This window comes from Ornithorhynchus anatinus, chromosome 5 (genome assembly GCF_004115215.2).
Source record: "Ornithorhynchus anatinus isolate Pmale09 chromosome 5, mOrnAna1.pri.v4, whole genome shotgun sequence".
Lineage (NCBI taxonomy): Eukaryota > Metazoa > Chordata > Mammalia > Monotremata > Ornithorhynchidae > Ornithorhynchus > Ornithorhynchus anatinus.
In genome coordinates this window covers 91,500,930-91,516,256 of record NC_041732.1, presented here as the reverse complement: position 1 = coordinate 91,516,256, position 15,327 = coordinate 91,500,930, and the positions used below count along the sequence as shown (strand labels likewise).

Genomic DNA, 15,327 nt, shown 5'->3' with positions numbered 1-15,327 from the left:
CTGTAAGCCATCACTCAGTTGTCTGGGACAGCCATGCCTAGTAAGCTTGGAAGCCAGAAGACCTGAATTCTAATCCCAGCTCTGCCGCTTTCCTGCTGTGCGACCTTGGGCAAGACAAAATGTCTTCGGGTCTCAGTGATCTCTTTTGCAAAATAGGGATTCAATACAGAGTCTTCTTCCTACTTTAACTGTGTGCTTAATGAAGGACCCCCTCTCACGATTTCACCCGGAGAGTTTCCAGTACTCTACCAGTCTCTGCTATGAGAGGGAGAGTCAAGCAGAAGCCTACCCATTCCATTCCTAGCTTGGGCAGTGGCTAGCGAGTGGAAGGCAATCTGCCACAAGTCAAAACTCACTTGTGCTGGGCAGCAGCGGCATGGGAGAGAGTTGAGGGTGGAGACTTGAGTTTACTGCGCGGGAGGAAGCAGTGGTCAACCACTTCCGTATTTTTGTCAAGACAACACTAAGGATACACTACCAGAATGATTTCAGATGGAGAGTGGGGCGTTCTGGGGGAAATGTGTCCATGGAGTCTCTATGGGTCGGAAACGACTCGGCAGCATAAGCCAAGAATGAAGGACAGACACTGTGTCCGACCTTGATCAGCTTGTATTTAACTCAGGGTTTAATATACTGTTTGGCACAGAGGAGCTCAAAAAATACCACAAATCTACAGTGTGGGGTGACTGTAGATTTTTCTCTGGGATCACAGCTGCAATGGGCAGCAGCAGCCAACGAAGCCAACTGGAAGACTGGGTGACATCGAGCTCACTACATCTTCGGAAGGACAGGTTAGAGCCACAGAAGAAAATCAAGAAGAGCGATGGAGATGATGGGGGGCTGAGGCAGCTTCCACAAGTGCGTAGACCAGATACATTCTCTCGGGGTTCCAGAAAAGTAGTGTGGCCTAGTGGATAGAGCATGGACCTCAGAGTCAGAAGGACCTGGATTCTGATCCCGGCTCTACCACTTGTCTGCTACGTGAACTTGGGCAAGACACTTCACTTCTCTGTGCCTCGGTTACCTCATTGTAAAATGGGGTTTAAGATTGTAAATTCAAATGGACAGGGAATGTGTCTAATGTTATATTGTACTCTCCCAAGAGCTTTGTATATAGTAGGCGCTCAATTGAATGAATGAATGACTGTGAGCCCCATGAGGGACATGGACTGTGTCCAACCTAAAAATAATAATAATAATTATTGTGGTATTTGTTAAGCGCTTACTATGTGCTAGGCGCTGTCCTAAGCAGGGGAGCGGAAACAAGGAAATCAAGTTCACCACAGTCCCTTTCCCTTGAGCGTCTCACAGTCCTAATCCCCATTTTACAGATGAGATAACGGAGGCACAGAGAAGTGAAGTGACTTGCCCACGGCAAACAGGTGGTGGAGCCAGAGTTAGAACCCATGACCTTCTGAATTCCAGGCCCATGTTCTATCCACCACACCATGCTGTATCTCTGGAAGCCCTGGAGAGTGTTTTTGATCTATGGCCTGTGGAAGCTGACCCATCCATATCTACCCCAGTGCTTAGTACAGTACCTGGCACATAGTTAATACTTAACAAATCCCATTAAAAACAAGAAGGTTGGAAAGACAAAAGCCAAGTGGGGACTTTTTGGAAAGGTGTTTTGGGGAGCAGCTGGAATTCCCCTTGCTTGCACATCAGATAGGACATCTTTAACAAGGCAAACTCAAAACAGTCAGGCAGAATGGGGCTTCCACCCTTCCCCTCCCCTTCTCCACCTACCCTCCAAGAAACAGGCATCAGCAGGAAGAAGGAAGACAAGGAAGTTAAAGTTCACCTTTAAAGGAGTTGACAAAAGTTTACTATTAAACTTCAACTAAACTGAAAAGTTTAGTATTAAACTTAAACTTTAGTATTAAAGTTTAGCATTAAAAATATGAAAGGATAAGGACGAACCCCAAAGAGGGTTGGTGCCAGGAGATAGCAGGATGTTAGAAGAAGGTGGAGAGAGGTGGGCTGGGCTGCTGGAGCAGAGAACACAAAGGACCACTGTGTCAGCGGCAGCCAGAATAGTCGATGGCCGACTGGTTTATTGACCCAGCCGGCTGGGTGGGTCAATGGAGGTGCCTCAGTGGGCCATGCTGGTCAATAATGAGTGGGAGGTGATTGGGACGGAGGGCATCCGTGAAGTGCAGGAATAATGAATAGTAATGAATAATAGTGCAGGAGAAGCAGCTTGGTCTAGTGGAATGAGCACGGGCCTGGGAGTCAGAAGGTCAAGGGTTCATTCATTCATTCAATCGTATTTATTGAGCGTTTACTATGTGCAGAGCACTGTACTAAGCGCTCGGATTATACACTTTGACAACAGATAGAGACAATCCCTGCCCAACGACAGGCTCACAGTCTAAACGGGGGACTTCTCTGATCTCCTACTACAACCCTGTCTACACATTTCACTGCCCTGATGCCAACCTCTGTACTTCGATCTGGTCTATCCCACTGCCGACCCCTTGACCATATCCTCTTTTTGGCCTAGAAGTCCCTCTCCCCTCACATCTGACAGACCATCACTCTCCTCACCTTCAAAGTCATACTAAAATCATATCTCCAAGACGCCTTCCCAACTAAGACTTCATTTTTCCCTGCTCGCTCTTCCTTCTGTGTCACCAGTACACACAGAATTATACCCCTTAAGTATTTGATCCCACCTTCAGCCCCAGAGCACTTATGTACACATCCTTACATAGCGCCATTTCCCCTTTCTGTAATTTATTTTCCAATCCCAGCTCCGCCGCTTGTCTGCCATGTGATCTTGGGTAAGTCACTACTCTGTGCCTCAGTTATTTCCTCTGTAAATTGGGGATGAGACTGTGAGCCCCACATGGGACAGGGACTGTGTCCAACTTGATATGCTCGTATCCACCCCACTGCTTAGTACAGTGCCTGGCACCTAGTAAGCGCTTAACAAATGCCATCATTGTTATTACTACTAATGATGTACTGCAGAGGGAAACCTGAAATTCTACGTTTCAACCATTCTGCAAAAAGCCTAGATTCCTGGGCCTTAAAGGATTAAATGCTTGTTCTCCCTCTCCTTGAGACTGTGAGCCCCACTGGAGACAGGGACTCTGTCCTTTCTGGTAATCTTGAATCTAACCCAGTGCTTAGAACAATGCTTGGCATAGAGTAAGTATTTAACAAACACCATTTTATCAACCCTTCCTCCCAATGGAGAGATAACACACACAACCCTGCTGCTGAGATGCGTTCTGCAATAAAGTTCCAGAAAGCCAAGCTTATCCACCTACTTAATTACTAGGCCATTTTTAAAATGATATTTGTTAAGTGCTTATAATGTGTCAGACACTGTACTAAGCACTGGGGTAAATATTGTACTAAGCACTGGGGTAAATACAAGATAATCAGGTTAGATACAGTCCCTGACCCCCCAGGGCTTACCATCTCAATCCCCATTTTACAGATGAGGTAACTAAGGTTCAGAGAAGTGACTCGCACAGTGTCCCACAGCAGACAAGTGGAGTAGCCTGAATTAGATCTCAGGTCCTCTGACTCCCAAGGCCCGTGCTCTTTTCACTAAGTCATGCTGCTTCTTAAGCACTCGTACTCTCCTAAATGCTCAATAACTACTATTGATTGGTTGATTGGAGCCTGTGACTGAGCACCACTTGCAGGTCCAACCCTATCCCTTGTCAATTAATTAAAACACTTGCCGCTCCTTCCTTCTTTCCTTCCTGACTACCGCCTTCACCTGCTCCTTCCCCCACTGCTTTCAAACATGCCCATGAATCTCCCATCTTAAAAAAGAGTCCCTTGACCCCAGTGCACCCTCCAGTTTTCATACCATCTCCCCTAGTGCCTTCCTTTCCAAATTATTGGAGTGAATTGTTTACACCATCTGCCTTTACTTCTTCAATTCTCTCCCTGGGCCCCTGAAATCTGGCTTCTACCCACTCCACTCCATAGAAACGAGCCCTCTCTGAGGTTACCAAAAATCTCCATTTTACCAGATCCAACAACCTCTACTCCATCCTAATCCTCCACCATCTCTTAACTGCCTTCAACATTGTATACCCCCCTCTTCTCCTGGAAACACCATCTAATCTTGGCTTTACTGCCACTGTCCTCTCCTGGCTTCCCTCGTATCTCTCTGGCCGCTCATTCTCAGTTTCTTTCGTGGGCTCCTCCTCTGCCTCCTTCCCTCCAATTGTGGGGGTCTCTCAAGGCTCATTTCTAGGTCCCTTGTACCTTGATCTCATGTCTCTCACTGGCCTGGAACTCCCCTTCCCCCTTCATATCCAACAGGCCACCACTCTCAGATTCGCTAAAATCCGCCCTTTCCTCTCCATCCAAACTGTTACCGCCTTAATCCAATCACTTATCCTATCCCGCCTTGATTACTTTATCAGCCTCCTTGCTGATCTTCCAGCCTCCTGTCTCTCCCTACTCCAGTCCATACTTCACTCTGTTGCCCGGATCATATTCCTACAAAAATGTTCCGGCCATGTTTCCCCAACCCTCAAGATCCTCCAGTGGTTGGCCATCCAGCTCCGCATCAAAGAGAAACTCCTCACCATCGGCTTTAAAGCACTCTATCACCTTGCCTCCTCCTACCTCACCTCACTACTCTCCTATTACAACTCAACCCATGCACTTCAATCCTCTGTTGCTCACCTTCTTCTCACTGTACCTCGATCTTGTCTATCTCACCACCAAGCTCTCAACCATGTCCTGCCTCTGGCTTGAAAGGCCCTCCCTGCTCATATCCCACAGACAATTACTCCCTCCCCCCACCCCCCATTCAAAGCCTTATTGAAGGCACACCTCTTCCAAGAGGCCTTCCCCGACTAAGCTCTTTTTTCCTTTTTTTCCTTTTCTTCAACTTCCCTCTGCGTCGCCCTGACTAGCTCCCTTTATTCCTTCCCCAGCCCCCACCCTGCCCATCCCCACAGCACTTATATACGTATCTGTAATTTATTTCTTTATATTAATGTCCTTCACCCCCTTTAGACTGTAAAATTCTGGGCAGGGAGTGTATCTGTTCTATTGTTATATTGTACTCTTCCAAGTGCTCTGCGTACAGTAAGCGCTCAAGAAATACGAATGACTGACTGATTGACAACACTCCCCTTCTTCAGAACCCTACTAAAATCACATCTCCTCCAGGAAGCCTTCCCTGGTTAACCTCTTATTTCCCTACTCTAGTCATTCTCCTTTTTGTATTATATATGGACTTGAGTTTGTACCCTACCCTATAAGCTTGTGAGCAGGGAATGTGACTATTTATTATTATATTGTACTCCCCCAGGTGCTTAGTACGGCTTCCTCATCTGTCAAATGGGGACTCGATACCTGTTCTCCCTTTCCCTTAGGCTATGAGCCCATATTGGTACAGGGAGTGTGTCAAACTGATAAACTTATATCTGCTCTAGCAGTCAGTAGAGTACTTGGAGCAATAAGCAATTACCAAATGCCACAGTTCCCATTTGTCAGGATGGGGGACTGGTCTCAGAACGATCCCGAAGGCGGGGCAGCACGATGGTTTCCCGGACCTCCAGTTTGGCCTGATCTCAGGTGCCGCACTGCCACCGCACTCTTCTTTTCTGTCTCCGAAAGGACATGATGACCTGCTTGGTTCAATTTTCTCCTTCCTCTTTTTTTTAATAGTACTTGCCAGGCACTTATTTTGGGCCAGGCACTGTACTAAGTGCTGGGGTAGATACCAGTTAATCAAATTGGATACAATCCATGTCCCATATGAGGCTCGTTCTTAATCCCCATTTTGCAGTTGAGGTGACTGAGGAACAGAGAAGTGGTGGAGCCGAAGGCCACACAACAGACAAATAGTGGAGTGGGATTAGAACTCAGGTCCTCTGACTGCCAGGACCTTGCCCTTTCCACTAGGCTACGGTGCTCCTTGACAACTGTTGGCAGTGGCGTTTGAGTCTGAGTCTACGCTGCCAAAGAAGCTCTTTGATCAAGCTCCGGGTTTCCCTGGAGCAAGCTGGTACATTATTTTGGATTTCTTCAGATTTGATCAGTCCCTAGCACCGGGCTGACTCTACAAAGTGACTCATCTACCTTTGAATGCTGGGGGAGCCAAGTTTTGCTTTTGAGTGTGGCGGAAGAACTGGGGCAGGGCTTTAGGAGGCTGAGAGAGTAAAAGAGAGTGGGGGACAAAGGAGGTGCAGTGAGGAGTGTCCGGCCTGGCCCTGGAGCCGGGGAGCTTGACAAGAACCCTACCCGACTGGGGGGGTGGCTGGGCCAGGGGCCACGGTCGGCCAGCAGGGAGCAAATGAAATGCCAATTCCAGCCCCTTTCTGGCTTCAAGTGGTGGCGGGAGCCAGGGGCAGCTCTGATGGAAGGACTGTGGCGTCCAAGGACGATGGGCTGCAGTCTGCTGCCCCTTAGCCTGGCCCCAAGTTTTGAGGCAGAGAAGGTCAGGGAAGGCTACCAGGTGATGGGCGAGTGGCCAGGGAAGAGTAGGAGGAAATTAGCTATGGGCCAGACTTGAGGAGAGCATCTGGGTGAAGCAGCTGCTGACGGAACACCTCCAGCTTCTGGGGGTGACATTTTCTGGCAGTGGTCCCCGAGGGTTTGGGCATTAGTGTCATTGTAAAGCGGAGAACAGAATGGGAGGCAGCTGACCAGCCTTCCCAGCCTGCTTCCCTGAAAAGTCTAGACTGTAAACTCCGTAAGCTCATCCTCTAGACAGTAAGCAGGTTGTGGGCAGGGAATGTATCTGTTATATTGCTATGTTGTACGCTCCCAAGAACTTAGTACAGTGCTCGACACACAGAGGCGCTCAAAAAATATGATTTACTGACTGACTTGACAGCAGGGATTGTGACTGCTTACTCTGTTGTACTCTCCCAAGTATGGTGCTCTGCACACAGTAAGTGCTCAATAAATGCCACCGATTGATTGTTATACTTAGATTTGTACCCTTTATTCACCCTCACCCTCAGGCCCACAGCACTTATGTACATATCCATAATTTCTTTATATTGATGCCCGTCTCCCCCTCTAGACTCTAATCTCGTAGTGGACAGGGAACATATCTACCAACTCTGTTATGCTGTACTCTCCCAAAGACTTAGTACAGTGCTCTGCACACAGTAAGCACACAGTCAATCAATCAGTGGTATCTATTGAATGCTTACTACGTGCAGAGCAGTGTACTAAGCGCTTGGGAAAGTACAATACAACAGAATTAGTGAACACGTTCCCTGTCCGTAACGAGCTTAGGGTCTAGTGGGAAAATATAGACCGCTTCTTTGCGCTTCTTGCAATATGGATGAATCTGTGTAGCATCCTTGCACGGGTGCCATTCTAATCTTCTCTGTATCATTCCAATTTTAGTAAAGGTGCTGCCGAAGAAAATACGATTGGTTGATTGATTGATCGCTGGGTGGATTCATGAGCTCAGATGGAGCAGAGGATTTTTGTTTCAGGCTTAGCATCCCTTGTGGTCTTAACTTTAGGTTACATCTAGAACATCTAGAGAAGCAGTGTGGCTCAGTGGAAAGAGCCCGGGCTTGGGAGTCAGAGGTCACGAGTTGAAATCCTGGCTCTGCCACTTGTCAGCCGTGTGACTGTGGGCAAGTCACTTAACTTCTCTCAGCCTCAGTTACCTCATCTGTAAAATGGGGATGAAGACTGTGAGCCCCACGTGGGACAACCTGATTGCCCTGTATCTACCCAGTGCTTAGAACAGTGCTCTGCACCTAGTAAGCGCTTAACAAATACCAGCATTATTATTATTAACTGGGTCACTCCCTGGGGCCAATCAGGATGCCAGGGGCAGGACCAGAAGTTGGGAGAGCCCTGGGCATTTGCTGGTTTGCATTTGCCGGTCCAGATTGAAGTTGGAGGGCCTTGGCCCAGCAGTGGCTCCGTGGACCTAGTTTTCATGGGATTGACCGAGGAAAAAAGGTGAAATGCAGACTGGAAATGTGGGGCCTCTTTTTGCCTCGTGACCCTAAGGACCCATGGGCCGGGGAAGAGCCGGGCCTGCAAACTGAAACCTGTTTGACTTTGGGGCATTACTCCGGGGGATGTTTCTTCCGGGCCCGCCAGCTTGGGGCACATCCAGGGAGAAAATCTTTCTTTTCAACAAAGTCCTTGGTCTCAAATTGCACTTATCATTTCCCCGCTCCCCTGGACTCCCATTTCCACAGCAGGACCCACTGCAGAGAGACCGGGGAGGGGGCACATACACTGTGGAAGGACGGCGGGAAAGGCATGAACGGAGGAATCCCCTGAGCGATGGGATGAATTGTCTTCTAGGTGGAAGGAAGCAGTCCATCATCTCCAAGACTCTCTCATGGCTACAGGAACAAGATCCCTTTGCTGTAATCAATTGTTCAGAGTCTCTTCTCTCCTAAAGAAACCAGTCCTTTCTTTCATTTACTGATTATTGTATTGAACCAATGAATAATATATTGGAACCCAGTGGCTGAAACCATCTCTGGAGTAAATAAAAATACCAGTTCCTCTCTAAGACCAGGAGTGCAGACCAGGAGATGGTGTTTTTATGATTCTGTTTCTCCCAGAAGAATTTAACACAGAAATATCCAACTGGGAGCCTGATCCGAGACATAGTTGATGGTGATAATAGCTGCTATTCCTGTGACACGGCTTCATGGAAGGCCAGAAAGGAAGGCTGTGTGTGTGTCGAAGTAAAAATCAAAAGGAAAATTCATCGAATAAATGATCTCCCTTTCTCTTTTCCCTTCCCACCTCCTTCCTCCTTTCTTGTATTTTTAGGGAAAACTGGATTTTGACAGGGATTCTAAAACAGATTTCCAGCAGGTAGGAGCCTGTGGTCTTCTTGTCCCACGAGGGAGGCAAACAGACCGGGAAGGCGAGGAGGCAGCGAGAGAGTTGGTGGCAGTGGTAAGCGTGGAGCCAATGAAAATTCCCTGAGTCAGGTAGAATGCCTTTGGCTCTGTGTTTTTGAAAAGCCATTGGCAGGGTTGATCATTTTTATAATTATTATTAGACATTATTAGGTCGTGAGTCCTCCAAGGTACAGGGACCATGTCTAATTCCCACCTGTGTATTCTCTCCCAGCACTTAGTACAGAGCTCTGTATCAGTCAATCCACTGCATTTACAGAGCATGTACTGTGTGCAGAAGCAACATGGCCTAGTGGAAAGTGTATGGCCCTGGAAGTCGGAGGACCTGGGTTCTAATCCTGGCTCTGCCACATATCTGCTGTGTGACCTTGGGCAAGTCACATAACTTCTCTGTGCCTCAGGTCCCTCATCTGCAAAAATGGGAATTCAGTACCTAGTCTCCCTCTTACTTAGACTGTGAGAACCATATTGGGCTTGATTATCTTGTATATTCCCCAGCGCTTAGTACAGTGCTTGGTACATAGTAAGTGCTTAACAAATAAAACACATCATTATTATTATCACAGAACACTGTACTAAACGCTTGGGAAAATACAACAGAGCTGGTCGTCAGATTCCTTGCCCACAATGAGCTTACCATCTAGAGAGGAGGCAGACATTAATATAAATAAATAATTTATAGATATGGGCATAAGTGCTGTGGGACTGAGGCCAGGGTGAATACCAAATACCCAAGGGATACAGATCCAAGTGCAAGTGTCATCTTTGACTCGTCTCTCTCGTTCACCCCACACATCCTATCCGTTACCAAGACCTGCCGGTTTCACCTTTACAATATCGCCAAGATCCGCCCTTTCCTCTCCACCCAAACGGCTACCTTACCGCTACGGGCTCTCGCTCTATCCCGGCTAGACTACTGTGTCGGCCTTCTCTCTGACCTCCCTTCCTCCTCTCTCGCCCCACTCCGGTCTACTCTTCACTCTGCTGCCCGGCTCATCTTCCCGCAGAAACGATCTGGGCATGTCACTCCCCTTCTTAAATACCTCCAGTGGTTGCCTATCGACCTCCGCTCCAAACAATAACTCCTCACTCTAGGCTTCAAGGCTCTCCATCACCTCGCCCCTTCCTACCTCTCCTCCCTTCTCTCTTTCTACCGCCCACCCCGCACGCTCCGCTCCTCCGCCGCCCACCTCCTCGCCGTCCCTCAGTCTCGCCCATCTCGCCGTCGACCCCCGGGCCACGTCCTCCCGCGGTCCCGGAACGCCCTCCCTCCTCACCTCCGCCAAACTGATTCTCTTCCCCTCTTCAAAACCCTACTTAAAACTCACCTCCTCCAAGAGGCCTTCCCAGACTGAGCTCCCCTTCTCCTTCTACTCCCTCTACCACCCCCCCCCCATCACCTCTCTGCAGCTTAACCCTCTTTCCCCCCCTTTCCCTCTGCTCCTCCCCCTCTCCCTTCCCATCCCCTCAGCACTGTACTCGTCTGCTCGACTGTATATATTTTCATCACCCTATTTATTTTGTTAATGAATTGTACATCGCCTCGATTCTATTTAGTTGCCATTGTTTTTACGAGATGTTCTTCCCCGCGACTCTATTTATTGCCATCGTTCTCGTCTGTCCGTCTCCCCCGATTAGACCGTAAGCCCGTCAAACGGCAGGGACCGTCTCTATCTGTTGTCGACTTGTTCATTCCAAGCGCTTAGTACAGTGCTCTGCACATAGTAAGTGCTCAATAAATACTACTGAATGAATTATTATTATTATGACTATTATTATGTTTCTTAAGGGTCCACAGTCAATAGGAATGACCCAGTAAATGTCTGATTCTCCAAACAGTCATCTAAAGACATATCACTGAAAGGATTTATTAGAGGCTTGTTTGCATGTAGCAGGGTGAGAGGAACTTTTTTCAACATTTTCTCCAGGAGTCTCCGGCCTAAAACATAACATTCTTGTCATTATAACAGTGGTATTTGTTAAGCACTTACTTGTTTTGTTGTCTGTCTCCCCCGTTTAGACTGTGAGCCCATTGATGGGCAGGGATTGTCTCATCTCTTGCCGAACTATACATTGCAAGCGCTTAGTACAGTGCTCTCCACATAGTAAATGCTCAATAAATACGATTGAATGAATGAAAGAATGAATGAATAGTTGCTAAGCACTATGCCAAATACAGTTCAATCATATCGGTTTACAGTCTCTGTCTTACACGGGACTCCCAGTCTCGAGAAGCCGCATGGCCTTGTGGATAGAGCACGGGCCTGGGAGTCAGGAGGACCTGGGTTCTAATCCTGGCTCCGCCACATACCTCCTGTGTGACCTTGGGCAAGTCACTTATCTTCTCTGTGTCTCAGTTACCTCAGCTATAAAATGGGGATTAAGACTGTGAGGCCCATGTGGGACAGGGACTATGTCCAACCCAATTACCTTGTATCTATTCCAGTGCTTAGTACAGCGCCTGGAGCATAGTAAACCCTTAACAAATACCACAATTATTACTATCATTTATCATCACAATATTATATTATGATATTGTCATATTATTATATTAGGGGCTGTGAGGGAGAACGGGGAAAACACTTTACAGATGAAGAAACAGAGGCACAGAAGAGTTAAGGTCACACAGCAGGCTAGTGGCAGAGCTAGGTTTAGAATCAAAGTCTCCTGACGCCCAATCTCGTGATCTTACTTCTAGTGCTTGCTGCTTCTCTCATGAGCTTCTCTCATGGCCCCTGAATATAGGTCAAGACAGGTTGGCTCAGAAACAAGGAAGTGTCTGGCCAAATGCAAATGAATGCTAATTCTTTACTGGGGGAACAGGGCAGAGAAAGAGACTGGAGAGAGTTGGAAAGGAAGAAGGGGTAGTGGAGGCAACCAGTAAGAAAGAGAGGATGGGAGAATGGAGCGGGATGGAAGGACCGAGGGAAATGATGGTGGAGGGGTGGAGGGAGCCCAGGGAGCTGAGGGATTAAAGGAAAGAACCAGGAATTAAAGAAGACAGACAGCAAGACCCAAACAATCAATTTTTCATTCAGATTCTAGGGGTTTCATATCCCCAGTGGAATAAAAATACCCTGCTCCTGAAGTCTTAATACTCCCACTCTGTCAATGCCGTCATCACAGTCATCATCCTTATTGCCATCACCATTACCGGCATCAAACGCTACGCTGTAAATTCCTTGAAGGCAGGGATCGTGTCTACCAACTCGACTGTACTGCATTCTCCCAAGTGCTTAGTACGCCGTTAGGCACACGGACGAGTGCGCAATAAATACCACTGATTGATCGTCACCATTATCGACACTCTCAACACTATTACCATCACCATCACCACAACTTCCACCGCCATCATCATCTTCATCAGCTCTCATTATCTAGAATGTATTGAGAGCTCAAAGGATAGAGAGTCACCTAGAAGACACAAGGGAGGCATAATAGAGAGTAACCATGGTCACTGACTTCAAGCATTCGAAACTGATTAACAGACGCTCGATAGCTAAATATCTACACGTAATTAGGGCGTTGAGGAGAACGAGTGAGAGGCCAGAGTGGGATAGAGATCACACTGGCTTGGAGGCAGTGGGTTGGGCTTATCAAGGAGAGCTTCTTGGGGAAGGTGGGTCTTGAGCGGAGTTAAAGGAGGGGAGATGATGCAGTGGCAAACGAAGCTATTTCATTTAGTTCCCTTGGTTTCAGCTACCCCTTCAGTGCAGCTGCCACCAAATCTACCTAGCTAGTCCTGACCTCTCTCTTTCTCTGCAAGCTTCCATCTCCTCCTGCCCCCAGGATGTCTCCACGTGGATTCCCTGCCAAAACCTCAAGCTCGATATGTCCAAAATGGAACTCCTCATCTTTCCCAAATTCTCCACCTAACTTTCCAAGCCCAGTGAACCCCACCACCATCCTAATCTCTCAATCCCCTTACCTTTGGCAGGGGGAGCAGCGAGGCCTAGTGCGAAGAGCATGAGCCTGGGAGTCAAAGGACCTGAGTTCTAATACCGATTCTGTCACTTTTCTGCTGTGTGATCTTGGGCAAGTCACTTAACTTCTCTGAGACTCAGTTTCCTCATCTGTAAAATAGTGATTAAATCCTACTCCTTCTACTTAGATTAGTGGCCCCATTTGGGACAGGGACTGTATCTAACCCGAATATCTCCTCCAGCACTAGTCCAGCGCTTGGCACATAGTAAGGTCTTGATAACTATTATTACTGTTACTATCTTTGACTGCTCCCTCTCTCTCAAAACCCATATTCAGGCCGTCACCAAGTCCTGTCCGTTCTTCCTCCATGACACTGCCAGGATCAACCGCTTTCTCGTTATCCACCACACTGGCCATCCTTACTTGACTTCTACATTGGCCTCCTCACTGATATCCCTGTCTTCTCTTTCCTCTCCAGTCCATATTTCAATCATCTGCCCGGATCATTTTTCTAAAACGTTGTATTGCACACATCTCCCCATTCCTCAGAAACCCTAATGGTTGCCCATTCCCCTCCCTGTCAGGCAAAAACTTGAATGGCACTCCATCAGCTCCCTTCTTCCTACTTATCCACTCTCTTTTAATAATAATTTTACTTGTTAAATGCTTACTATGTGCCAAGCACTGTTCTAAGCGCTGGAGTAAATACAAGATAATCAGGTTGGACACAGTCCCTGTCCCACATGGGGCTCACAGTCTCAATTCCCATTTTCCATATGAGGTAACTGAGGCGCAGAGAAGTGAAGTGGCTTTCCCAAGGTCACGCAGCAGACAAGTGGTGGAGCTGGGATTAGAACCCATGACCTGATCCCACTACACTCATGTTCAAACTCCTGATTCCTCTCAAGCCAACCTGCTCACTGTATTTCATTCATGTCCCTTTCACCACTTATCTCCTTTTCACACTCTCCCCCTTTCCCGGATCTCTCTTCCTCTTCGTATCTGACGGACCACTGCTCTCCCCATCTCGAAAAACCTTTCTGAAATCAAATCTCTTCCAGGGGTTTTCCCTGGTAAAGCTCTAATCTCCCCACTCGATACCCCCTGATGGCCATTCGGCCCTTCTGAGCCACTACTAAGCACTTAAATGTACTCACATCCCTCACACCTTATACTTTCAATCACTTCCTCCTATTTGTAATTTATTTTAGTGTTTATCTCTCCTGCTGGACTCTAAGATCCTTGAGAGCAGGGATCATCTGTAATAATGAATTCTCTTTTATTCTCTCAACCATTTAGTACCGTGCTCTACATAGAGCAGGTGCTCAATAAATATCCTTGATGGAGTGATTGATTGATTGGTTTGGGCCAGAATCTAGAGAGGGGGAGCTGGCTAAGGGGAGTTCTCCAGCATTAGGCTGAAGTCTTGGAGCAACCAGTGCACAGAGGATTGCACACTTTCGTTCATTCATTCATTCATTGTCGTATTTATTGAGCACTTACTGTGTGTGGAGCACTGTACTAAGTACTTGGGAGAGCACTAGGATGACACCACCATCCTTCCTGTCTCACAAGCCCATAACCTGGGCATTATCCTTGACTCCTCTCTCTCATTTCCTGCATTGTACTTTCCAAGCGCTTAGTACAGTGCTCTGCCCACAATAGGTGCTCAATAAATACATTGAATGAATTCAACCCAAAGCAGCGTGGCTCAGTGGAAAGAGCACAGGCTTGGGAATCAGAGGTCATGGGTTCGAATCTTACCTCTGCCACTTGTCAGCTGCGTGACCGTGGGCAAGTCACTTAACTTCTCTGTGCCTCAGTTACCTCCTCTGTAAAATGGGCATTTAGATTGTGAGCCTCACAAGGGACAACCTGATGAACCTGTATCTCCCCCAGCGCTTAGAACAGTGCTCTGCACATAGTAAGCGCTTAACAAATACCAATATCATTATTAAATCCGTCACTAAATCCTGTCATTCCCACCATCACATCATTGCTAAAAGCTGCCCTTTCCTCTCCATCCAAAATGCTACCACCTAAATATAATCACTCATCCTATCCCTCCTGGATGACTGCATCAGCCTCCTTGCCGACCTCCCAGCCTCCTGCCTCTCCCCACTCCAGTCCATACTTCACTCCGCCATCCAGATCATCTTTCTACGGAAACATTTAGGCCACGTCACCCCGCTCCTCAAGAAACTCCAGTGGTTCCCCAACCACTTCCACATCAAAGAAAAAGTCCTCACCATTGGCTTTAAAGCAATCCACCACCTCACCCTCTCCTACCTCATTTCATATCTCTTTATGGCCCACACGCTTTGTTCCTCTAATGCTAACCTTCTCACTGTGCCTCGATCTCACCAATCTCGCCGCCGACTCCTACCTCACACCCTGCCTCTCGCTGGTCTGGAACACCCTCCCTCCTCAAGTCCGACAGACAGTGACTCTCCCCTGCTTTAAAGCCTTATTGAAGGCTCATCTCCTCCAAGAGGCCTTCCCAGGCTAAGCGCCACCTCTCCTCATCTCCCACTCCCTTCTGCGTCACCCTGAC

General features: G+C 47.7%; 1 non-coding gene and 1 pseudogene across 1 annotated transcript; one reads left to right on the top strand and one right to left on the bottom strand.

The window, feature by feature from the left end:
• The first annotated feature begins 208 nt into the window (after positions 1-208).
• On the top strand, positions 209-346 carry LOC114812390. The gene has a single exon (XR_003760044.1). It is a non-coding gene; the product is annotated as a small nucleolar RNA SNORA7 (small nucleolar RNA).
• A 6,929-nt stretch (positions 347-7,275) lies between these two features.
• On the bottom strand, positions 7,276-7,374 carry LOC114812492 (annotated as a pseudogene).
• Between the last annotated feature and the right edge of the window lie 7,953 nt (positions 7,375-15,327).